We start from the raw sequence: 24442 nt of genomic DNA, 5'->3' as shown, positions 1-24442 counted from the left end.
TCTTGCTAATATCAAATATCTGATCAAGTTGAAGGGAAATTCCCAATATTACATTTCATTACTTGGCTGGGTATTGCAAGTGGGCACAGATTAGAGAGTACATACAGTTTTAGCAGGTGTCCCACTAACTATATAATAACACAGTTTATAATATAGAATAAATGAAAATGATCTTTGTGTTCATCTTAAGTAAACTTTTACAAAAACACAGTCAAAATAATATATATATTTATAGATGGGTAGATAGATATCTATCTATATCTATATACATATATATATATATATATATATATATATATATATATATATATATATATATATATATATATATATATATATATGTGTGTATATATATATATATATATATATATATATATATATAGATGTATATCTATCTATCTATCTATATATTTATATATATAGATAGATAGATAGATAGATAGATAGATAGATAGATAGATAGATAGATAGATAGATAGATAGATAGATATAGATAGACAGATATAACTGTCTGTGGATATATATATGTATATATATTCAGGGCTTAACAGAGCTTCCTTACATATCATATACTGTATATCCCTCCGTTCATTATCTTACCAAACAAAACCCTTTGCATTGACTAAAGTCAATTTCATTTTGCATTCACATTTCACACTGTAACTGAACACATGGAAATTAATGTGAAGCTGTAAACTTATGGGTGACACATCCTGTGAATATTTAGTAGTAGTGATCTCATTCCCGCAACAAGAAAACAGCCCAATTATCAAGCCAGAGTGATAGGATTGAGCTCTTATCAGGACAGATAAACCCACTCAAGTGTGAGTCCATTTTTACATACACAACAATAGCTGTTAAGCTTTGCAGCATGGGGTGTCTTATTGAATCTGCATCCGTCTCTTCCAAAATACCAGGGAAGTCTTCCTGCCGCTTAAACATAGGAAGTGTAACTAACCGCTCCGGGGGATTCCATAAAGCACACATGCTTCAGAGCAGAACATCCCAAATGTCCTCTGTGCTCTAAAGAATTATTGCTCGCCCTTGATTGACAGTCTGTATATAATTAGTATTCTCACAATTAACAATACTCTTGGGGAAACATGCTGTCATTTCACTCTGACTGTTCAGTTCTGGAAGGAAAGTGATTTATGGAAACAGGATATGCTTAAGCAAACTTGTTTTAATAAAAAAAAAATAGTTTTCTTTCCTTTACAAAAGTTATATTTACTTATTTTATATATATATATATATATATATATATATATATATATATATATATATATATATATATATATATATATATATATATTTATATATATATATATATATATTTATATATATATATATATATATATATATATATATATATATATATATATTATTTATTTATTTATTGTTCTACAAATTCAGCTATGTCAGGATTGCGTTCTTGTATAAATACATCTATATGCATCAAACGTCACCTTTATGAAAATGGCAAGGCAGTGAATCTTAATGCTGCTTTTCATTTCGAAATGCACCTTTAGGTATTACCTACAGTAAATGTCCATCATTTTTGGGGGGAAAAAATAAAATAAACCAACTCTCTAGATGTGAAGAACACTTCAGAAATCATTCTGCATGATCAGCAACTTGCAAACATGTTTTTACTAGGAATTCTCCTTTATGCTACAATAATATGGCTTTACACCTGTGTAGTACCAGTAAAACATGTCCACAGGGCATTGAAAATCAAATCAGTTTGTTTTTTTTTTTCTTCTGCAGTGTCAGAGGTGATAGGGGAAAGAAAGATTGATATAATGGTTAATATATGAATACAGGTGCAATGCGAAGGTATGCTGGTAAATTTAGGATAGGGCAGAATATTTTTACTGTCATTCTCATTAGTGATCAGCCAAGGGTTCAGGAGATGGAACAATAGAATGTAAAGCATGCTTTAAAATGAGATGCCTATAACCTTTTAAACATGTTTGATGTAGCACCTTTTTATACTGAAGATAGATCCAAATATTCTAACTAGCTCTACCTATTATAGAAAACTGAAAATGTCAAGGGTCTCCTTGCTTCCTTGCGAAAAAAGAAAATGAGGTCAAGAATATCTTAATTCTGTGTTCTGTTATTATGAGTCATTTCTGCTTCTTAACTCAGAAGAATGGAAAAAAGGCCAAGAAATCCCACACACTTCTGATTTCCCCTTCATAGTCTGGATCTTGCTAGAATACGAATCTTCCCTAATTGTCAGATAAAAATATATCTTAATATGCACATCACTGGCAGCCAGCTGTTGCCGGTGGGATAATATGTCGTTTTATGGGAGCTTTTAGTGCAAATGACCTTAATTGCCTAAATGGTGTCGTATGGGAGACTTCGGGTAAATTTATTTCCATATTACGTAGGTTATAAAAGTACACGTCCATCAGATTTTCATATTCACGAATCGGCTATTAAACAATACCTGGTAAGGTTAAAGAGTTTGTGGTCTGAACTTTAATAACCACAGAAACATTTCAGTTTTAACTCTGAGCCATCTAGTTGAATCTGATTTAAAATAGGGTGATAATTCAGATTGTGGTTTAAAGCGCTGTTTGCAGATACATATACATAAGAGCAGTACACATATCATTGTATAGATCATAGTATGAGCAATTCACATATCATTCTATAATACAAAGTTGTATAGATGGTACATTTACAGTGTACTTTTGTAGCTGTAGAGGTGTTCTCTGTAGATTTAGTTGCTACTTTTATTATTAAAAAATGGGGCCCTTCAGTCGTTAGGTATGTGGACCCCTAATATATATTCAAATAGCGTCAATATTTTCAATACGCAGTCGCATAAGAATTAAATCTTTAACAATTGTGACTTAGGAAGATAAGAGGGTTCTATTGCTCCACAATGTCACACCCTGTGTAATTTTACCATGCATTTATATTACAGTAAGCCTATTTGGAATGTTAAAGCTTGGCCTCCATTACAAAGTTTTTGAAAGATACCTTTAATTTTTTACCTTTGCCCCTGCCCTTGGACGAGTTTACAAATGTAAATGTTGTACTTAAAATACACTAAGGCTCATTTGGGGAGTAACCATGTAAACCTGCGGGTATAGTAAAGGGTTGTAGGAGAAGAGGCACCTTGAGCAAACCCATGTGAGCTACGTGAAAGTGGGTCACATTGAGCATACACACATATTTGGATAAAATATTGCTATCTGTGGACCGCATAATTACTTTCTCTGAAGTACAGTTCTGCTTCCATCAAATTAATGTTCATATTTTGGTTGTACTAATAAGAGTAGATACTTATCTACTGCCATCATTAAATCCCATGTTCCAGAATAAGCCTTCAACTGTCCTTTACCTTATCCCCAAGATCATCAAATGCAGTTAATACATAAAGAAAGCAGAAGTATACTCTGGTTGTAGCATTTAGCTGATCTGATATATGTATTTGAAAATGATCACACACAATACATACATTTTCTGAATAAAAGACATAACACAATAGCCCAGCCTCATACATTTTAAGTACCATTTATAGCTAAAATTATACTATTACTGAAAGGTTGCCTTCTCTCGGATCCATAGAGATTTATGCAATGTTCTGTTCCCTACCCCCCCTAGTATGTAACTAGATCTTTTAGGCGCTAAGGAAATAAGGTGTAAAGCCTTTTGGGATATACAAAAAAATATATAGGAATCACGTTTTTAGCAAACGATGAATATACCAACATTGTGCATGTTTTTCTTTGCTCTCGTCTAATTTCTACCCTCCATCACACAGTGGCAAGGTCATTTTAGCTAGCCTATCTAATGAAGAACATGATATGGCATATGATTTTTGGAATGGCATAGTATTTATATAAAGGCTGGCATGTAGGTTTTTGGGTGCATATAAAGAAAAAAAAAAAAAATCAGATTTTTCTACCTAGTCAAGCCACTTTCTCAAATAATTGTCGCCCACGTATGTCATTATTTTATATGGCGGATTACATACCTCCCGTTTTTTTTAATCAGATCTGCCCATATTAGTTAAGAAAAGCCATTCTATGAATTCTTAATGTACATGCAAATCCTAAGTGAAGGGCATTTATTTTGCTACAGTACTATGGCTAATAAAATGCAATTTTTTTATTTATTAGAATGCTATTTTCATTGTTTTTCATCCTTTGTTGCATCTCAACGCTGCTGATCTGCGGCAGCCTATTCCTGCAGATATGCATGCAATCAAGTGACGCATGGATTTTTTTAGCATAGATTTCCTGAGGGTGACAATAGTTTACCATGCCTGTGCAACATGTGTTGGAATCGGCCACTTTTAATTATAATTGTAAGCCCGTGTGACAGAAGCACAAGCACAACTGTAAGACAGGGACACCGCATGGTCACCCCATAACAGGAAGTGCCTAAACAAAGTCCCTTATGGCAGGATCACCAAGTTGTATTTTATTAAAATCTTCAGATTTCACGTAATTAAAATCATAATAGCATTTAAAATGTATATGTGAGGTTTTAATGGTTAGATTTAAATATACTTCATTTATAGATTTAGTTTATATTAATAGTTGTTATAAAGTAAGAAAATATATTAAGTGCTCAATCATTTATTTCCCCAGCAAATAGTAATTGTATATAATTTTACTATGGTGGCTTGCCTTGAGCTGTTTATAGAGTATTTGTTAATCAAGCAAGGTGAATAAAATATACATTGCAATTTAGGGAAGCTGTATTACCACCAACTTATTTTATAGTTGTTTACAGGCTTTCTCAGGCTAATAGGCAAACTCATCATTTTGACTGTTATATGACCCCCCAATGGATGGTTTCACTATCATTAATGATAATCTTTATAAGCCGGAGAAGCAAACAGTTTAATAGAATGTAGGGTGTTTTGTCGTATGGTTTCTTTATTCGTGTAATTTTTAGATGGAAAAACAGAACGCATTTAAAAACACTTTTTTTTTTTTCAGTTTGCTAACCATGAAATATTGCATTTAAATATTTCATATTAACTACATCACCAACAGGTGGCGAGCTTGAGTATAGTGATGCAGTGCTTTAAATAGCTGCTTTACTGCTGTGCTGTAAATACCGACTTGATTAGTAGCATCTCACATTGCACAGACATATAGCTGAATAAGTCTGCTGAATGACTCAGAGGAAGGACACAGCTCCTCCTCATCTTAGAGCGGAAACAGAGCCAGATAACAGATGCAGAGCTTGTGTTTTCTTATTAGCCAACAATGCACTGCACATACCGGAGAATGGAAGCACCCTGCATGAAATGCTTATTTCTAAAAGAAATATTGTATACATATAATACAGTAATGATATCGGTTAAAAACTCATAAATGTTAATAAAATTGTCCATTAACTATTATAGTTCCCCTTTAAATGAGCTTTGTTCAGCACCATCCACATCTAAACTGACCACTTTGTTAACCAGTAGTGCAATATAAAATAATGAAAAAAAAATGGGATGAATCAGGTAAAAGGCTCTTGTTCCATGAACAAATGTGTAATTCTTATCCTGTAACACTTCAACGGATAATAGGTTGTATTCAGGGATCAAACATTGAAGTAATTGCAAAATAAAGCAGTATTTTGTGCATACTAGCGTTCTTTAAAAAAAAAAAAAAATGTATATCAGTAATCAAAAAAAAAATAAAAATTGCTATATAATGGGAAAATCACATTTGTACACAATTGGGCTGATTTAGTAAGGGATTTAGAACATTTACTCAAGAAAATTGTTTAAAAAATAACCTCAATTATCCAGTCATGTGAAAAGCAAATTCATGCTCACCTTGAATACCCAATCATCTGCAGATGCTTTTAAACTGATTGGATGACTGAAGTGAATATTCACACAAAGTATTAAGTATAGATTCTCAGACGCCTTAGTAAATCAGGCCAAATGTGTCAACAAGTCTGTATGAAGAAAATTGAGTTGCTGAGACTGTACTGTAACTTTATTTCCAAAAAACAATAAATAAGTATATATATATATACATATTTATATATATATATATATATATATATATATATATATATATATATATATATGTGTGTGTGTGTGTATATATTTATTTTTATATATATATATATATATATATATATATATATTGCTATATATATATATAGCAAAATGGCAAAAATGTACAAACAATTGGACAAAGTGGGGGAGGGGGGAGTAACATAGTCTTTGCTATGGATTCCAAAATCCCCAGCCAACTCTGGCTTTAGATGTGTGTGTAATTATTTCTAAGCTGGGTTAAAATGTCATGAAGGCCCCCAGTCTTGTTTGATTAGACTGGTTATATATGATCAAAGCTGCTTCCTAACAGAGCTGGTATTGTCACACACCTTTCAACGTGTTTATCTCTGCATATAGCATCCTGCCTGCTAAATCTCTACCACTGATGTCTTTCACATAGCAAATGTTCTTTTTTTCTTTATCTTTAAAGACACTTGCTGCTGTCCCCCGCTCTATACATCCTTTTCATTCTATTGTACGTCTACAGCAGCAAATAATATATGTAACCTCTACTGATACGATGACTTATATATGTATTCATTTTCATTTTAATGAAGTCGATCGGTGTAACTCTTGAAATCCTACCAACAGCTATCAAACAATTACCATTTCGGGGATAGGAACAAAGCGCGTTGCTTTGCCGCATTACGTAGTTCCTGTATGGAAGAGCAGGTATGACGTGTAAAGTGCAGCAAGCCAGCCCAACTATTCAGGTTTCACAATTCTTCAAGCTCGAACAGTCAAAACAATGATGAATGATTTTCTGAATTGTTACTATGGACCACTAGCTAGCCATGCTATGGCTATGCTAGCCATGTTGCTATTGGTCCTGCCAAACTAGGCTTTATGCATTTGTTTCAAGTTGGGCCTCCATAACAAATTATTGTTTGGCAGAGATAGATAGATAGATAGATAGATAGATAGATAGATAGATAGATAGATAGATAGATAGATAGATAGATAGATAGATAGATAGATAGATAGATAGATAGATAGATAGATAGATAGATAGATAGATAGATAGATAGATAGATAGATAGATAGATAGATAGATAGATAGATAGATAGATAGATAGATAGATAGATAGATAGATAGATAGATAGATAGATAGATAGATAGATAGATAGATAGATAGATAGATAGATAGATACATACATACATACATTGTTTATCGTTTTTTGGATTAACGTTGCATCACCTCTTGGATTCATATTGTTCTTGGTCCATCTAATATTGTTTAATGCAAATGTTCTGATAATAATAATATGTGCTCTTCAGACCTCCTTTAATACGTACATTCTCTATACATGGCTGAAATTATGAGTAATAAAAGATTCTTGTAGTGTATTCTGTGCTGCAGAACCTCGCTGCCTTTGTTACTGAGCCCTAATCTAGTACAAGACATTTTTTTTATACTCCGAACTGTATTTTCTTCACGAGGATAAATATGAGTAGTTGCTCCAGAATATTTCACTGGTGCATGGTCAAAATGTAATTTTGGATGGCTTCATTTTAGGTCATGCTGGGGACACAAGTCTAAAATTAATCTGTGCATCAACCGCTGCCATGCTGTTTCATTATGATATGTACTGCATGCACTGTGAAATTCTTTAGCTGTGGTTTTAATTAGAAAACCCTGTTCTATTAACCAGTTCTTCATGCTATTAGCTTTACATTAATCATGTTTTTCAAAACACTTGAAAACTAACTTAAAAGGCCAATAAACTTAAAATGCTATTAGCTTATTACAGGAAAAAAATAAATGTCACAAATAGAACATTTGCGAATAAATGAAATCTGTAAAAGCCTAGTGTCAATCCTTTATGCTTTCTCGGGCTCTTTGCATATCCATTATGCCCGGTGGTTATAACCATTTGTTTTTGGATATGTGTAAACTGACCACAGTGAATATGGGTATATGTGAATGAGGCATAAAACAGAAGATCAATGTAGACCAGCCTTTCAAACAAGGGTTCTGTGGCACTACGGAGTTCCCCAAGAGACGGCTAGGGATTCCATGAGCAGTGCTGGACTGATTTCCTTCCTACCCGGTGTCTGTATAGTGCCTGTATAGTTCCTCTTCCAACGTTACTCAACAGGAGGCGCTACACTGATTACCAACGTAACAGGACATTACATCCACTGGCCACCAACGTGAGGGAAACCTCCTCTACTGATCACCAGTCTAAAGGGAACCTTTAAATCGGATTTCCAATGCAAAGGAACATTTTTATAATGATAGATAAGGGCACTTTTCCTCTGACCTTTAGTTTAGGAAGATCACTTTTCTACTGACCGCCAATATAAAGAGACATTTTCACACTGACCACCAAAGTACCATTGACCAACACACTGACCACCACACTGCAATGACCAACATATTGATGTAACAAGGCATTTTGGTACTGACCACCAATGTAGGGGACACAAAAATTTTTACTATCTGGTGTTATTATCAGGTGATTTTCCAGTTGAAAGTGGCACTTATAAAATGACCACCAATGTATAAGGGCACTTTTCCATTCACCTCCAGTGTAAATAAATTTTAATAAAAATAGATATTTCCCCATTGAACACCAAATTAAAGGGGCATTCAAATGACCACAAATGTAATGCCTCGTACACACGCAACGACCGATCGTCCGACTTTTGTCCAGAGTGGTGTTTTGTTGGTTGGAATGTGCCTAGACTGCACACAAATTTTCTCGGCCAACAAAAATCTACTTCAGAAGTGATGTCATGTGCTGGTTTACTTTCCGTGTGTTTTTTCTTCTCTGAGCATGCCCAGTCTTGCTCATCAGATTTTTGTCTTCCGAAATCTGTACTGACTGACGAAAATCGGCCGTTGTGTTGACGGCCAACAAAAATTTTATAGCCTGCACACCAGATTTTTTTCGGCCGAAAAGTCAGAGTCGGTTGTCGGAAGCATCATACTAACAAGCCGAAAATCGGCCGATCGGACGCTGGCCGAAAATTCCCGGCCAATAATCGATGCGTGTGTACAGGGCTTAAGAAGGCATTTTTTCCACTGACCACCAATGTAAATGAATGCTAAAATTATCAGGCTAGGTTCACAAATCTGCGACTTGCAGTCTGGAGCGTTTCTGTTCATCGGTTCAGGTGCAAATTTTTCCCAGAATTCGCACCTGAACCGGACCCAAAAACGCACAGGACCTTTTTTCAAAATCGCCCCGAGGGTGTCCCGCGCATGTGTGAGCCGGCTCCATTAAAAGGCGGCTCACATTCACATGTTATGCGCATTGGATGCAATTAAAAACGCATCAAATTGGCAAATATGTGAACCCAGCCTCACTGTCTGCAGTGATTTTCTCACCATTATTATTATTACTGGAAAACAAAGTTATTGTGTTGTGGAGGGGGTGCTAAAATGTATCCGCTCTGGGTGTCAAGGAAGCTTGGTACGCAACATTCCATATTCTTTTATTTTTATATCTAAAATTTACTGAGCACACTCAAGTACTGCGAGCTGTAAATATAATTTTAAGCAGGAATCAGTAAAACCCATTAATTATTCCAAAGGTTTCTCCGTGTAAAAAGGTTAAGAAAAGCTGTTCAAGACCTACGCCTATGGCAAAAAGCTAAAATTAAGATAACCTCTTTAAGTACTAATCAATGTAATATTACATTCCAATTTTACCAATCTGTTATACTGTAATACTGCCATTGTTATTGGTAATTATTAAGAGGAAATCTTAAAAAAAGTCCAAGTTATTATTTGTGTGTCTCTTAATGTCTTGTAATAATTACGCTACTAATATCTGTAACGTGATGTATGTGGGCACAGATGTGTGTTGACACTGCCTATGATAACTGCAGATATAACAGATTGATGTACTTTGCTTGGAAGATGACTGAAAACAGTTATTCTGGGCAAATTTTCTAGTGATTTTGCTAGGGACAATCACTGCAAATTGCCAATTTCCTTTGGACCGACGCCTGATTGAATTAATTTCTCCGTCTCGCAGAAAATGAGCGCTTTAGCTAATTTAAGTTTCATTATTCTGCGCAGAGAATCTGTTTAGAGTCTGAAGTGGGTGCTGTGAATGAGACCAATTTTTGTTTATTAATTGCAAGGCAGCTCAGATCTCATTTAGCATTTGCTACTTTTCGATGTACATTATGGAGAACCTATGATGGTGGTCATATTTAACTATCAAAGAGTTTTTTTTTTTACTTCTAGTCTTAAATTTCTCTGCGATATTTAAAACTGTGAAATAAATTCACATAGAAAGGGGAAAGAAAGCACTTGGCTGCTTCATGATTACTTTCTGAATGTAGAAAATGGAATGTTTAAAGGGGTGGTCAGCTTTCACACGGAACTGATTACCAGCTCGCAGCGTGTATAACGAGATGCCTTAATCAATGCAAACAAGAAACAGGTGATGCGACTTAATAACAGGGTCCCGAAGCTGCCACTGAAGTAGATGAGATGGTAGAATTAACTACCGCTGGAGCTGACTGTGTGGTTGCTATTGGCTCAACAGTGCGCGCTCAAGAGTCTCTCCAAGAGTACTGTTTAACCCTTTCCCCACATTTAGATCAAGGTCATATGGGCTCTTTTTACACCACATCTGATCATTTATGTTTTTTTACCAATTCTATGTATTTCAGCGACATCAAACTACCATGATTGATGGCTTTGTCACAATGGATGTTTAAGCCCTCGTTCACATTGAAGTGATTTGTCATGTGATTTGACAGGTTAAATCGCATGACAACATTTAGAAGGTTGAAACATAACATTTCTTGGATTATGATTCACGAAAAAGTTGCAAGCATTGTCAATGATCGCCAGATAGGGTTGCCACCTCATCCCTTTCAAACAGGATACACATTAATTACACAGGTTCCGTGGCTGATTAAGGTGGTAATTAAACTCACTTAATACCTTATGTGCATTATATCAGACTCAGAACCTGTGTAATTCATATGTGTCCTGATTTAAAGGGATGAGGTGGCAACCCTATTGTCAGACCTTCTTTGAACGGACCTGGGAACCTTGGGCAACGTGCCTCCATGTTCTAGGGTTGCCACCTCATCCCTTTAAATCAGGACATACATTAATTACACAGGTTCTGTGGCTGATTAAGGTGGTAATTAAACTCTCTTAGTGCCTTATGTGCATTATATCAGACTTAAGCCCCATACACACGCTACGAATTTCCGCCGGCTGGTCGTCCGTCTTTTGTCCAGAGTGCGTGTCCGTTGGTTGGAATGTGCTCTAGACTGCACACAAATTTTCCCGTATGACAGAATTCTACTTCAGAAGTGATGTCATGTGTTGGATTGCTTTCTATGTGTTCTTTCATCTCTGAGCATGCCAAGTCTTGCTCATAAGATTTTCCCCCGTCGCAATCTGTACTAATGAGATGAAAATCGGACGTGTGTTGATGGAGGACAAAAATATTAATGCCTGCACATCTGGATTTTGTCAGCCGAAAAGTCGGAGTCGGCTGTCGAAAGCACCATACTAACAATCCGAAAATCGGCAGATCCGTAGTCAGACGAAATTTCCCTTCCGAATTTCTTATCGTGTGTACGGGGCTTAGAACCTGTGTAATTCATATGTGTCCTGATTTAAAGGGATGAGGTGGCAACCCTATTGTCAGACCCTTTTTGAACGGACCTGGGAACCTTGGGCAACGTACCTCCATGTTCTAGGGTTGCCACCTCATCCCTTGAAACCAGGACATACATTAATTACACAGGTTCTGTGGCTGATTAAGGCGGTAATTAAACTCACTTAGTGCCTTATCTGCATTATTTTAGCCTCAGAACCTGTGTAATTCATATGTGTCCTGATTTAAAGGGATGAGGTGGCAACTCTACCATGTTCCCTTCTCTCAGGCCGCTAATGTGGAATGGTCTCCAGGCTCCTCCTCCCCTGCTTTGTCCTTTTCGTTGACCTAGATCTTCTTTCTGTCTCAGGGTTCTCTCTAACCCTATGACCTCCTTTTCTTCTTCTTCTTTTTCTTTTCTCTTTTCTTTTATTCTTTATGGGTTTTTTCTTGACTTTTCATGTGACTTGGGTCCGCAAGTTTCAGTAGTTTTGCTTCGGTGCAACTATTGGTATCTATTGGGTCTATCTCTTTTCAATAATATCACATAGGGTTCTTTCACACGGGCTTTCCGCCCGGCGGACTCTTGCTCAGCGGGGGATCGATTTGCTGATCTCGCTGAGCAGGCGGATGACAGCTCCGTCTCCGCTTACTTTGCAGGGACAGACCTGTCAGATCCCTGCTCTCCTGTATGGGAGATTGGATGAAAACGGACCGTCTGTCTATTTCCATTCCATCCTATCCAATCTGATCCTCCAGATGGATGGAAAATAGGGTTTCCATACGTCTGGATTTCACGGACAGGATCGGATCAGATAGCAGCGGGCTGACACCCGCTGCTCTATAGGGGTGCATGGAGCGTCCAATCAGGTCCGACTGAAAAACTGATCGGAAAGCCCGTGTGAAAGGGGCCTAAGACGATAACTTCTTGGACCAGCTTCTCTGGGGTTATAAGCTATGATTATGCTACTCTACTTGTTGCCAAGTTTTATTTTAGTAATGTGTTTCCATAATGTGATGACTTAATTGATTTTAGGCTCTGATGGCTCATGCTCTGAAGTTGCACATTTGTTCTTTATATTTTTTGATCTTGCACTGTGTTGCCCACCTATTGTTGTTTATATTCTGCTATACCATAAATAAATAAAAACTTTTGAAAGTTACATCACATGACAAGCTGCAATGGCACTGTTCCAATTGGCGCGACGCAGCACCGATTTTCAAAAGTCGTTTCTGCACTACTGTTGCTGATTTCGAGTGTGACTTCAATAGACATCTGTGCATGAAGCAGCACAGACTTTTAAGTAACACCTGAAAAAGTACTAACCTTCTACCTTGTGATCATGCTACTTCTAGTGAAGTAGCACCATTTCAAAGTAGCATCAATGTGAACCAGGGCTAAAGCTGGATAGCTTTTCCTTCAGTCCTACACAACTGTACAGGCTCCTCTCCCATCAGTTTCTCACAGTGTACATTAGTATCTGCAGCAAATCAGATAGAGGCTGCCTCATTTCCTGGCCAGTGCCATCTTAAGAGCATTAAAGGGCCCCGGCAATGCAGTGCACTGGGGACCTGCCTACACAATCACCCACGAGAATAAAAATTCAAATTATTGATAAGGCAATATTTATTGGTACAGCAGTGCCAGGCTAATGACAGCTTCCAAATTCCGTGGCTGGGTCACACGGTGAACACACACAGGGAAAGGAGTCAGACTTGACTGTCCTGTGTGTGCCTGTTCCCGTGGAAGGCAGACCGGCATTCCTGCAGTTGCGGGCTCCCCCTCCATGGCCCAAGTGGCCTGACAGCAGCGCAGGGCCAACAAGTGCTTGCCACCTGCTAAGTTTGGCAGCTGGATGCACACGGAAATCGGGACTAATGCATAGCTGGGGCTGGGTTGCTGGGCAGGTGGGCCCTCCCAGGCAAGTGGGGCCCTCGGGCAACTGTCCAGCGTGCCTATTCGGTAAGATGGCCCTGTTCCTGGCTGCAGGACATCCAGCCTCCTATAACTCTTTCCTCCAAGCCTTAGGCTACTCATAGATGAAGCGATTTTCTTTTCTGCAAGAACACAGTGATTATAACAGCCACTAACAATAATCACATGTAAAATCCGACAGGTTGGTTATACCAATGTTGATCAGTCGATCAACTTGGGCTCATTCAGCTTGCCCAGACATGGTTTGAATCTCAGCCAGTTCCTGCTGAATCGGTCAAGATTTGAACCGTGTATGGCTGGCTTTTGGCTCATCATACCATTAAAATCTGACCATACAATTAAGGCTCCTTTCACACTAATGCGACACGATTTTACAGCGATTTTGTCGTGTTTTTGCGGCGCGATTTTGCCGCAACTTTGCCGCGATTTTGGCGCGATTTTGGCGCGATTTTGAGCAATGGCTCAGGGCTATATACCTCAAAACGCATTAAAATCGTGCCAAAGTAGTGCAGGCACTACTTTGAAGTCGGTGCGACTTCAAAACGCACTGATATGAATGGGGCTCATTGAAAATAATGGAAAACAACTTGTCATGCGATTTTGTGGTCCAAAATCGCGGGACAAGTCGCACTAGTGTGAAAGGGGCCTTACTTTATTTTGTAAAAAAAAAAACAAAAAACAAAACAAAATTGTCATTAGACTCCAACTCAAGCGTTCACAGTGGACTGCTGGAAGGAATTATTCATGCATTTAAAGTGGCTGCAAAAAGATTGCAAGAGATGAGCAACTGTCAACTCCTAAAATAGCAGTTAAAAGGTCACAGAGATTAGCAACTGTCATGGTGTTTCTTAAAAATGGAAAAGTTCCAGTGTATGATCCGCAGCTCTTGATATAAAAGATCCACAGAGAATTGCAAACAAATGACCAAGGCGCTGGACCATGAATTCGAAAAGTTTATATTATAAGCATTAGCATGGATGTCTTGGACTACAATGGAGGAAGTGAGAGGGGAATCCACAGACTGTCACAGCATAGGTGAACCGAAGCAAGATGTGCGCAAGCCACCTGACGGACAGTGTGGGATGTGACACACCGAGGTGCTAATCCAAACCCACACTGGCCGTCAGGTGGCTTGCACACATCTTGCTTTAGTTCACCACTATCCAGCCCGCTGTCTCCTCCTGATCTGTGCTGTGACAGTCTGTAGATTCCCTCTCACCTCCTCCTCTGTGGTCCAATACATCCATGTAAGTTTTAGCTAATGCTTAATAAATAAACTTTTAGAATTCATGGTCCAGTGCCTTGGTCACTAGTTTGCAATTTATTTTGTAATATGAAGATCTTCCTAATCTATCCAACCAACCTGTATCCAACCAAGGAGACCCCTATACTACATACTTAGTAGCGCTAAAGCAGATTATGCAATCAGACGCACCGATTGTTGGCCGTGAATTTTTTCAGCCGCCGCCCGATTGGCCGATTATCGGCTTGTTAGTATGATGCTTCCGACAACCGACTGCGACTTTTTGGCCGAACAAAATCTGGTGTGCAGGCTATAAAATTTTTGTTGGCCAACAACAGAACGGCCGATTGTTCATCAGTCAGTACAGATTTCGGCAGACAAAAATCAGATGAGCAAGACTGGGCATGCTCAGAGAAGAAAAAACACACGGAAAGTTAACCATCACATGACATCACTTCTGCAGTTGGTTGTTGTTGGCCGACAAAATTCGTGTGCAGTCTAGAGCACATTTCAACCAACACAACAACACTGGACAAAAGACGGCCGATCGGTCAGCCAACAATCGGTGCGTGTGTACGAGGCTTTACTGGCCTGCCTGTCCCTTTCATTCATTTCATTCAATCATGGAGGCTCACACACGATGCTGTGACATTTTCAGGAAGCTATTTACAATACCTTGCTGGCCCTTCTCACCAACCATGATTTGCCTTAATGGCATAGAGAAGCACAGAGATCCACTAATAACATCATTGGGTAAAATAAAGTATAAAATGAAAACAGGTTTTATTTAAAAGTTTTCTTGCCATGTTAATGGGTGAATAAAAAAGAAACTAGGGAAGGAAAAACATAAGCAGACTGAGCTACAGCTTTAACCACTTTACGCCCACACTATAGTCGAAAGAAGGCTACACCATGGGCCTAAAATACCGGGAACACTAACCGGATGTCCTCATGTTCTCACGCTTCCCTCAGTCCATGGGGCTCGGCTGATCACAGATCAGAGTAAAGGGCCGATCCCGGCCCTTTACCACGTGATTAGTTGTCAGCCAATGACGGCTGATCATGTGATGTAAACAAGAGCCGGTCATCTGCCTTTTTTTTCCCTCATGAGAAAAAAATAAAGCCGATCACCAGCTTCTGCAAGAAGAAAATCAGTCCCACACTGTCCCCACCAGTGCTGGTAACAAGTGCCCATCACTGCCATCTGCCAGTGCCCACTAGTGCCACCTACCAGTGCCCATAAGTACTGCTAATCAGTGACCACCAGTGCCACCTATAAGTGCCCGTCAGTACTGCCAATCAGTGACCACCAGTGTCACCTTTCAATGCCCATCAGTGCTGCCAATCAGTGACCACCAGTGCCACCTACCAGTGCCCATCAGTGCTGCCAATCAGTGCCAACTATCAGTACTGCCTATCAGTGCCACCTACCAGTGTCTATTAGTGCCACCTATCAGTGCCTCTTATCAGTGCCCATCAGTGCCTATCAGAGCCCATCAGTGCAGCCTCATCAGTGCACATCAATGAAGGAGAAAAATTACCTGTTTGGAAAATGAAAACAGATTTTTTTTTAGCAAAAAATAAAAAAAACCCCAGTGGTGATTAAATACCCCCAAAAGAAAGCTCTATTTGTGTGAAAAAAATTAAAAAATGTTGAAATTATCATTAAAAGTGTGACAGCGCTGAAAGCTGAAAATTGGCCTGGGCAGGAAGATGGGAAACGTGTCCAGTAAGCAAATGGTTAAAGTATATAGTATGCCAGACAAATTGCAACACAACTATTATACACTTGTAGATCTATAGTGGACTTAGAACTACATTGACTGCCAATGTTCACATAAGCATATTAAAGTGTATGTCCAGTTAAAATTGTCATTGGAAATGAAGGGAGATCCCTCTATTGGGGCATTGAATAGCTTTTAAATCTGTTAACTGTTTAATGGTCTGAATCTTACCCTGACCATTTACTGGAGGATTTGTTACTAGATTTCCTAGCAGGATTCCCTAGTTATTTGTGTTATATTATGGAAAAAAATGGGGAATCCATCTGGATAATGTAATACACACAGCAGTTGGATGGAGCTTTGATTCTACTAAGATATGTCAATGCTTAAAGAGTAACTCCACTTTTTTTTAAGAAAAAAACATTCCACTCTGAAAGATCTCTGTACATTGCAGGGGTTTTAACAAACAGATTCCTACCTTTTGTTATTCTGAAGAAATCACTGTTTGTTCCTCTGTGCCTCTGTGCTGAGAGGGTCAAATGGGAGTGGTTTCATAATTATCCATCAGATATGGCAGCTGCAGGGCTCTAATGAGAAAAGCTGCTGTGCCTGCATCCCTTTAGATGTGTTCCTATTGGGAGTATCCCACCAAAAATGATGTTTTTGTTGCAGGGGATGCCAGAAATCTGACTTGTATCTTTGGCTGGCCATACATGTTCAATTTTCTTGTTCAATTTTCTGTTAGATTTACCAAAAACCATATAATAGGAGGTCAAAGCTAAACTCCACTTTCAGTTATATCCTATTAGGCAGGCCTCTGTACTACATAGTTGAAGGTAAATTTAACCGCTTGCCGACTGCTCACAGTATATTTACTGTGGCAGTCAGCCCCTCACAGGCAGAGTGACGTAGGTCTACGTCGCTCGCCTGTGAGGCTCTGGGGAGCGCCCGCTCCCGCTCCCGCTCCCGCGCGTGTGACCAGCAGACCCGATGTCCGCCGGTCACTCGGCGATCGGCGAGGGAGAGGGAGAATGTCAGGCAGCTTGTGTAAACAAGCCACCTGTCATTCTCCTCGCTGTAAAGACACTGATCACACGGATCTAGTATGTAGATCCGTTGATCAGTGTCCTTACAGCTCAAGCCACAGCCAATCACAGTAGAAAGCACGCCCCTAGGGACACACACAGCCCCTCCCTCCCAAATAAAGTTAACCCCTTCACTACCAGTGTATTTTTACAGTAACAGTGCATATGTATAGCACTGATTACTGTAGAAATGTCACTGGTAACCCCAAAAGTATCAAAAATGTCAGTCAAGGGTCCGATCTGTCCGCCCCAATGTCGCAGTACCGCAAAAAAAATCGCAGATTGCCGCCATTACACGTTAAAAAAAACAACAACAAAAATGACAAAAATCTTTCCCTTTGTTAGTAAACGCGATAACTTTTGCGCAAACCAATCAAAATACGCTTTTTGCGATTTTTTTTTACCAAACATGGGTAGCATAAAACAAATTGGCCGAAAATGTTAAAAAATTTTGATTTTTACATTTTTTTTGGGGGGAATTTCATATAAAAAAAATGTGAAAAATATTGTTGTTTTTGCAAAATGTACGCTCTTTTTTTGATTATAGCGCAAAAAGTAAAAATCGCACGGGTGATCAAATACCACCAAAAGAAAGCTCTGTTTGTGGGAAAAAAAGGACGTCAAATTCGTTTAGGTACAGCATCGCACGACCGCGCAATTGTCCGTTAAAGTCACGCAGTGCCGAATCGCAAAATACCCCCTGGTCGTTAAGCAGGAAAATCCTCCGGGGCTTAAGTGGTTAAGGAAATTTGTACAGAAAATTGTAAGAAAATTGTATAATGTATGGCCAGCCTTGGGCATAACGGTCAATAGTTGCAGCGCTGCTTTTAAATACCTGTGCAAAGTGTGCTTATATGAACATAGTGAAAACATTCATAAAAAATGTACAAAAACGTTTCTATAAAGTGCATAAACAATAGTGCATATCACAAGTATAGGTGTATAATGTCCATATAGTAATCCTCCCGAATATCAAAGTGCTTAAGTGCTTGATCCGTGCTTTGCGTGGGGTTGCCCCCCTTAGTTATCTACTTACCACAGTGTGGTTAAAAGCAGGCATGGAATGTTGATTCAACTTTGTATACAGCTTCACTGGTGCTGTTGAGAGGATTGTTGCTGGTAAGATCCTTAGATATGGTGATTTATCCCCGGGGTCCTCATAAAAAGAAAACTGATCATGGTGAAGATCGTTTAAACAAGTCATTTTATTGAGGCAAACAGGGGTATACTCACAAACCTAGTTTAAAAACACGCATGTATGCAAAGCTCGGCACGGTGGTTAGCTGCTCCCGCAGCGTGCGCTCCACCGGCCGGAAATCACGTGGCTGTCCGCTCGACCAATGGCTAGACGTGTTTCGCTGTCAATCACAGCGTCATCTGCAGCTCAACCTTGGGCAGACTTCTGGGAAAATTGGTGAGCCAATGACACAAGCAGGAAATTATGTTTCTGGGGTGTGGTCAGTGCACATTCTGTATACAGAACAGCTCCAGGTAGCCATATTGCATTGCATTTTCAGAAAATGACAATAGCTGCAGGTTTAAAAGGAAAGGGAATTTTTAATAACATTCAATTACAATATGATTTGTGTTGCAATTGTATACGCTATATTGTTTTTTCTTTATTTGCTGATTTTTTCCTCAGGAAAGTGGAGTTACCCTTTAACAATGGAGATAAATATAGTCATGGTTAACCACTTTACCACCGGAGGATTTTGCTGTCTTACATCCAGGCCACTTTTTGCGATTCGGCGCTGTGCGACTTTAACTGACAATTGCGCGGTCGTGCGACACCGTACCCAAACAAAATTTACGTCCTTTTTTTTCCCACAAATAGAGCTTTCTTTTGGTGGTATTTGATCACCTGTGCGATTTTTACTTTTTGCACTATAAACAAAAAAATAGCATTTATTTTGAAAAAATAACAATATTTTTAACATTTTTTTATATGAAATTCCCCCCCCCCCCAAAAAAAATGTAAAAATAAAAATGTTTTAAAATTTTTGGCCAATTTGTTTTCTGCTACCTATGTTTGGTAAAAAAAATCACAATAAGCGTATTTTGATTGTTTTGCTCAAAAGTTATTGCGTTTACTAACTAAGGAAAAGATTTCTGTCATTTTTGGTGTTTTTTTTTTTAACGCGTAATGGTGGCGATCTGCGATTTTTTTTGCAGGACTGCGACATTGCGGCAGACAGATTGGACCCTTGACTGACATTTTTGACACTTTGGGGGTACCAGTGACATTTCTATAGAAATCAGAGCTATACATATGCACTGTTACTGTAAAAATGACACTGGCAGGGAAGGGGTTAATGTATGCCTGGTGCTTACTAACGTGTGTGGGGGGAGGTGACTGAGTGACACAAGGACAGATCGCATGTTCAGCTGTGCTGAACCCTGCAATCTGTCACTCCTTGTCACTTAGGAGATCCGCCTGCTCTGTTTACACAAGCGGGCGGATCTCCAAACTCGATTCCCCGACGATCGGGGAAGAGCAGCGGCGATCGCCGCCGCTCCTCCCCTGGCCCGACTCCCGCTGTGACTGGGGGAGCGCCGCCTACAGGGGGAGGAGTCCAGCGACGTAGGTCTACGTCGCTGGACGGAATCGAGCCACTTTGCTGCAGTACAGTCAACGTGACTGGTCGGCAAGTGGTTAAAGAGGTGGTTATTGTACCAGCCATATACTAACATTATGATATGGAATATAGTTACTAGATCCAGGAGCCCGGAGCTGTCAGAAGAATAAGCTATATATTATACGTAGATGTCGATGTCAGACCACCCCTTCCCGAGCCTTTATTGAATAAGAGTGAGATATGCACATCACTGATCTAATTCACAAGCACTGCTATTTACTATTTTATAGCAAAAAATAATTTTTAGGAAGGCACATATTGTAATTACTATGTCATTTTTTAAAACCCTGCTTCAGTATACACAGCAACTGCTATATCAATAGGAGTAATATTCAAATTGATGGCATGTGCTTCTGGGGTTAAATATTTAATTGGAGAAGTCAGCTGCATTTTCAGATGTGTCCAAGTGGAAATAAAAGCTGCATTTATTAGTGTGTTCAAGATAAAGGACACCAAGTAATCTGCTGGTACACTGACAAAGCTTGTGACCCCAAGTGTCTTATCTGTAATGTACTCCTGGTCACCGCTGGCCTGTGTCAGCCGCACATCATTAAACGCAGGCCAGGTCCACACCGTTCAGACTGTCTGACATTGCTAATACGGTAATAATGTCTATGTGATGCAAAAGGCAGATATTAAACATGTCATGTTTGTTGTGGAAATGGAAGCCCTTCAGCATAGCACTTAAACTTAAGACCTTCCTGCCAGCTGGTTTAATATTGTTAGATGGGTTTTTTCATACTTATAAAGATTCTAGGGCTTCAGCTTTTCTTTCGTATTGTCTCAATAACCCTGGAGTAACTGACTCATTAGAGCACTGGTCTCCAAACTGCGTCCCGGGGGCCGGATGCGACCCTTAGCTTGCCTTTATCAGGCCCTTGGTGCACTTTTCCTTGCTCTGACATGAACAATGGGGCCCTATTCCTTCCACTGACACCAACAGCAAGGCACTATTCCTCCTACTGACACCAAGAATGGGGCACTATTCCTCCTACTGACACCAACAGCAAGGCACTATTCCTCCTACTGACACCAAGAATGGGGCACTATTCCTCCTACTGACACCAACAGCAAGGCACTATTCCTCCTACTGACACCAACAATGTGGCAATATTGCTCCTACTGACACCAACAATGGGGCACTATTCCTCCCACTGACACCAACAGCAAGGCACTATTCCTCCTACTGACACCAACAATGGGGCACTATTCCTCCCACTGACACCAACAGCAAGGCACTATTCCTTCTACTGACACCAAGAATGGGGCACTATTCCTCCTACTGACACCAACAGCAAGGCACTATTCCTCCTACTGACACCAACAATGGGGCACTATTCCTCCTACTGACACCAACAGCAAGGCACTATTCCTCCTACTGACACCAAGAATGGGGCACTATTCCTCCCACTGACACCAACAGCAAGGCACTATTCCTCCTACTGAAACCAACAATGGGGCACTATTCCTCCCACTGACACAAACAGCAAGGCACTATTCCTCCTACTGACACCAACAATGGGGCACTATTCCTCCCATCGACACCAACAATGGGAAACTATTCTTCCCACTGACACCAATAATGGGACACTATGCCTCCCTCTGGCATCAACGCTGGGGCACTATTCCTCCCACTGATGCTACTGATGGGGCACAATTCTTCTCACTGATACCAACAATGAAGCACTATTCAACCAACTGACACCAATGATAGGACACTCTTCCTGCCAATGACACTAATGATGGGACACTATTCCTTCCACTGACACCAACAATGGGGCATTATTCCTCCCATTGACACCAACGACGGGACACTATTCTTCCCACTGACACCAATAATGGGACACTAGTCCTCCCACTGACACCTATAATGGGACACTATTGATCTTTTATTGAAAAGAATCAAGCAACAAATTTTATACAAAAGTAAAAAACAGAACTATAATACAATATTCCAACAGAAAAACAAAGGAATACACATCCATGTGCAGAATATATACAATATATACATAATCCACTTCCAACATTCTTAGAAAACTATTTACATAAAGCAGCAGAGAGGGCCTAAGAGGCACAACCCATCACCTATGTATGCAGCCATTTATCAAAAACTAAGCATTAAGAAAAAAAATCTAGGGTGATAAGAGACAGAAAGCCACACCCGGGAAAGAGACTCCTGGCAGTCAGGGAGGCTTGAAACCCCTCCACGCCTTCAGCCAAGCCCTCTGACCCCACTTGTCTCTCTCAAGCGCCCAAATTTTCCCCACCTCATGCAGAATGTCACACACCACCACCTGAACAGGAAGGATTTTACGCCGAAGGGTGACCTGACACCGTGCGTTCCATGTGTAATAACGGACTACTAAACTAACTAAAAAAAGTGTATCCAAACAAAAGCCCCCACCAGTATTGAATGCTCCGTACACCCACTCAGCATAACCCAGCCTGGAGAGGAAAGGAACACCGAGGGCCCGCCCCACCTGTTTGTATACCTCTATGTTAAAAGGGCAACGAAGCAGAAAATGGTCCATAGTCTCCTCCTCACCTGCACATTCCTCCCGAGGACAACTACGGTCCATCGCACTGCGGAATTTCAAATTGCCCCGAACATAGAGCCTCCCGTGAAAGCACAACCAGGCCAGATCCCTAAATTTAAGGGGGACTCTAGCCAAATTAATCAATCTTAACCCTTCCCTCAAAATTGGGCCTTTTCCGGGAGCCTGCGTTCCATTTGCGGCTTCCGGTGTAACCAAGTATCTGACCAGCTTCCTGTGACGTCACCTCCGGACCGGTGGACGGCCGGATCGTGCGCTGGAGACGCTGCGATACGGACTGCAGCTTACCTATGTGTAAGTCATTATGTATTTTGTGCAATAAATTGTTTGGCTATTTACAGTGGCGCCTGTTCTTTTCTTTCTACCTGTGCCAGCGGATTCCTCGGAGTTTTCCCGCCAGTGCTGCCTCGTACTCTGTCATTCAGGACAGTCTCCCAACAAGAAACTGGAGCATCCCCTGCGCCTCCCTTACAGCGGTGGACTCCTTTCCCTCTTGCCTGGTCAGAAGCGCCCAACAACCATTTTTCCTCAAAATTGGGCCTGGGCAATCCCTTAAGGCCAGTGGGTCATGAAAGACTTCGCTCAAGACTCGGCTCATAAGGACTTTCCTCGGAGCAGATCTGAGATCTTCAGCCGACAGTCGCCACTGCCGCAGCAACTTCAGACACGGAGCGACATAGGCTGGAAGCTGACCACGATGACCCCTGAGATTCTTCACTTGGCCACCTTCTTCCCAAAGTCGCAGAAAAGGCCTAAACCAAGATCTAAACATGCCTGCCCATCCAGGAGGTTCCACTGCAAGCATACTACCAATATTAAACTTGAGAAATAGCAGTGAAAAGAAAAGAACGGGGTTGACCATACCTAAGCCACCCTCCCTCCTGGATAGATAGGTGACATTCCTCTTGATGGGGTTCAGTCTGTTCCCCCACAGCATCTGGAAGAACACACTATAAATCCTAGCATAGAGAGACACTGGCAAGATGCAGACAGGGCTGACATACAAGAAGATCGGTATCAGGTAAGTCTTAATCAGATCAACCCTTTCCCTCAGAGATAACTTCCATCTCTTCCAGCTGACCACCTTAGTATTGGCAACTTCCAGCCTGCCTTCCCAGTTTTTGAGGCCATAATCGCCAGGTCCAAATTCAATGCCTAATATCTTAATTTTTTCCTGGGGCACTGGAAAGGTGTCCGGGAGATCAAACCCTTCACCTTCCTTTCCCATCCAAAAAACTTCACTCTTTTCCTGATTGATCTTGGAGCCTGATGCTTCAGAGTACCGTGATGTCAGAGAGACCACCTCCTCCGCTTCATCCGTCCCAGTGACAATCACTGACACATCATCCGCATAGGCAACAACCCTCAAAGGCGGCTCACCCGGGATTCCCACTGGTACCCCACACAACATGCTGCTCTCTAGCCTCCTGATGAAGGGGTTGATTGCAAACACATAGAGCAGGGGACTCAGGGGACAACCCTGGCGCACCCCAGAGCCAACCTCAAAGGACTGTCCAACCCAACCATTAACAAGAGGGAAGCTTTCTGCCCCCTTATACAAGACTTTTAACCAATCGACAAAACCACCCGGCAGACCGTACTTACTAAAGAGCAACCACAGGTACTCATGATTGACACGATCGAAA

General features: G+C 40.3%; 1 protein-coding gene across 7 annotated transcripts in view; it reads left to right on the top strand.

Moving 5' to 3' along the window:
• Positions 1-24442, top strand: part of NTNG1 (netrin G1) — a 418996-nt gene that overhangs the window by 2570 nt on the left and 391984 nt on the right. The gene's annotated exons all lie outside the window — the stretch shown is intronic.

The sequence above is a fragment of the Pelophylax lessonae genome (assembly GCF_965119305.1).
Source record: "Pelophylax lessonae genome assembly, chromosome: 8".
In the NCBI taxonomy this organism is placed as follows: Eukaryota; Metazoa; Chordata; class Amphibia; order Anura; family Ranidae; genus Pelophylax; species Pelophylax lessonae.
The sequence above is the reverse complement of the archived record's forward strand: the minus strand, read 5'-3'. Positions and strand labels throughout refer to the sequence as shown.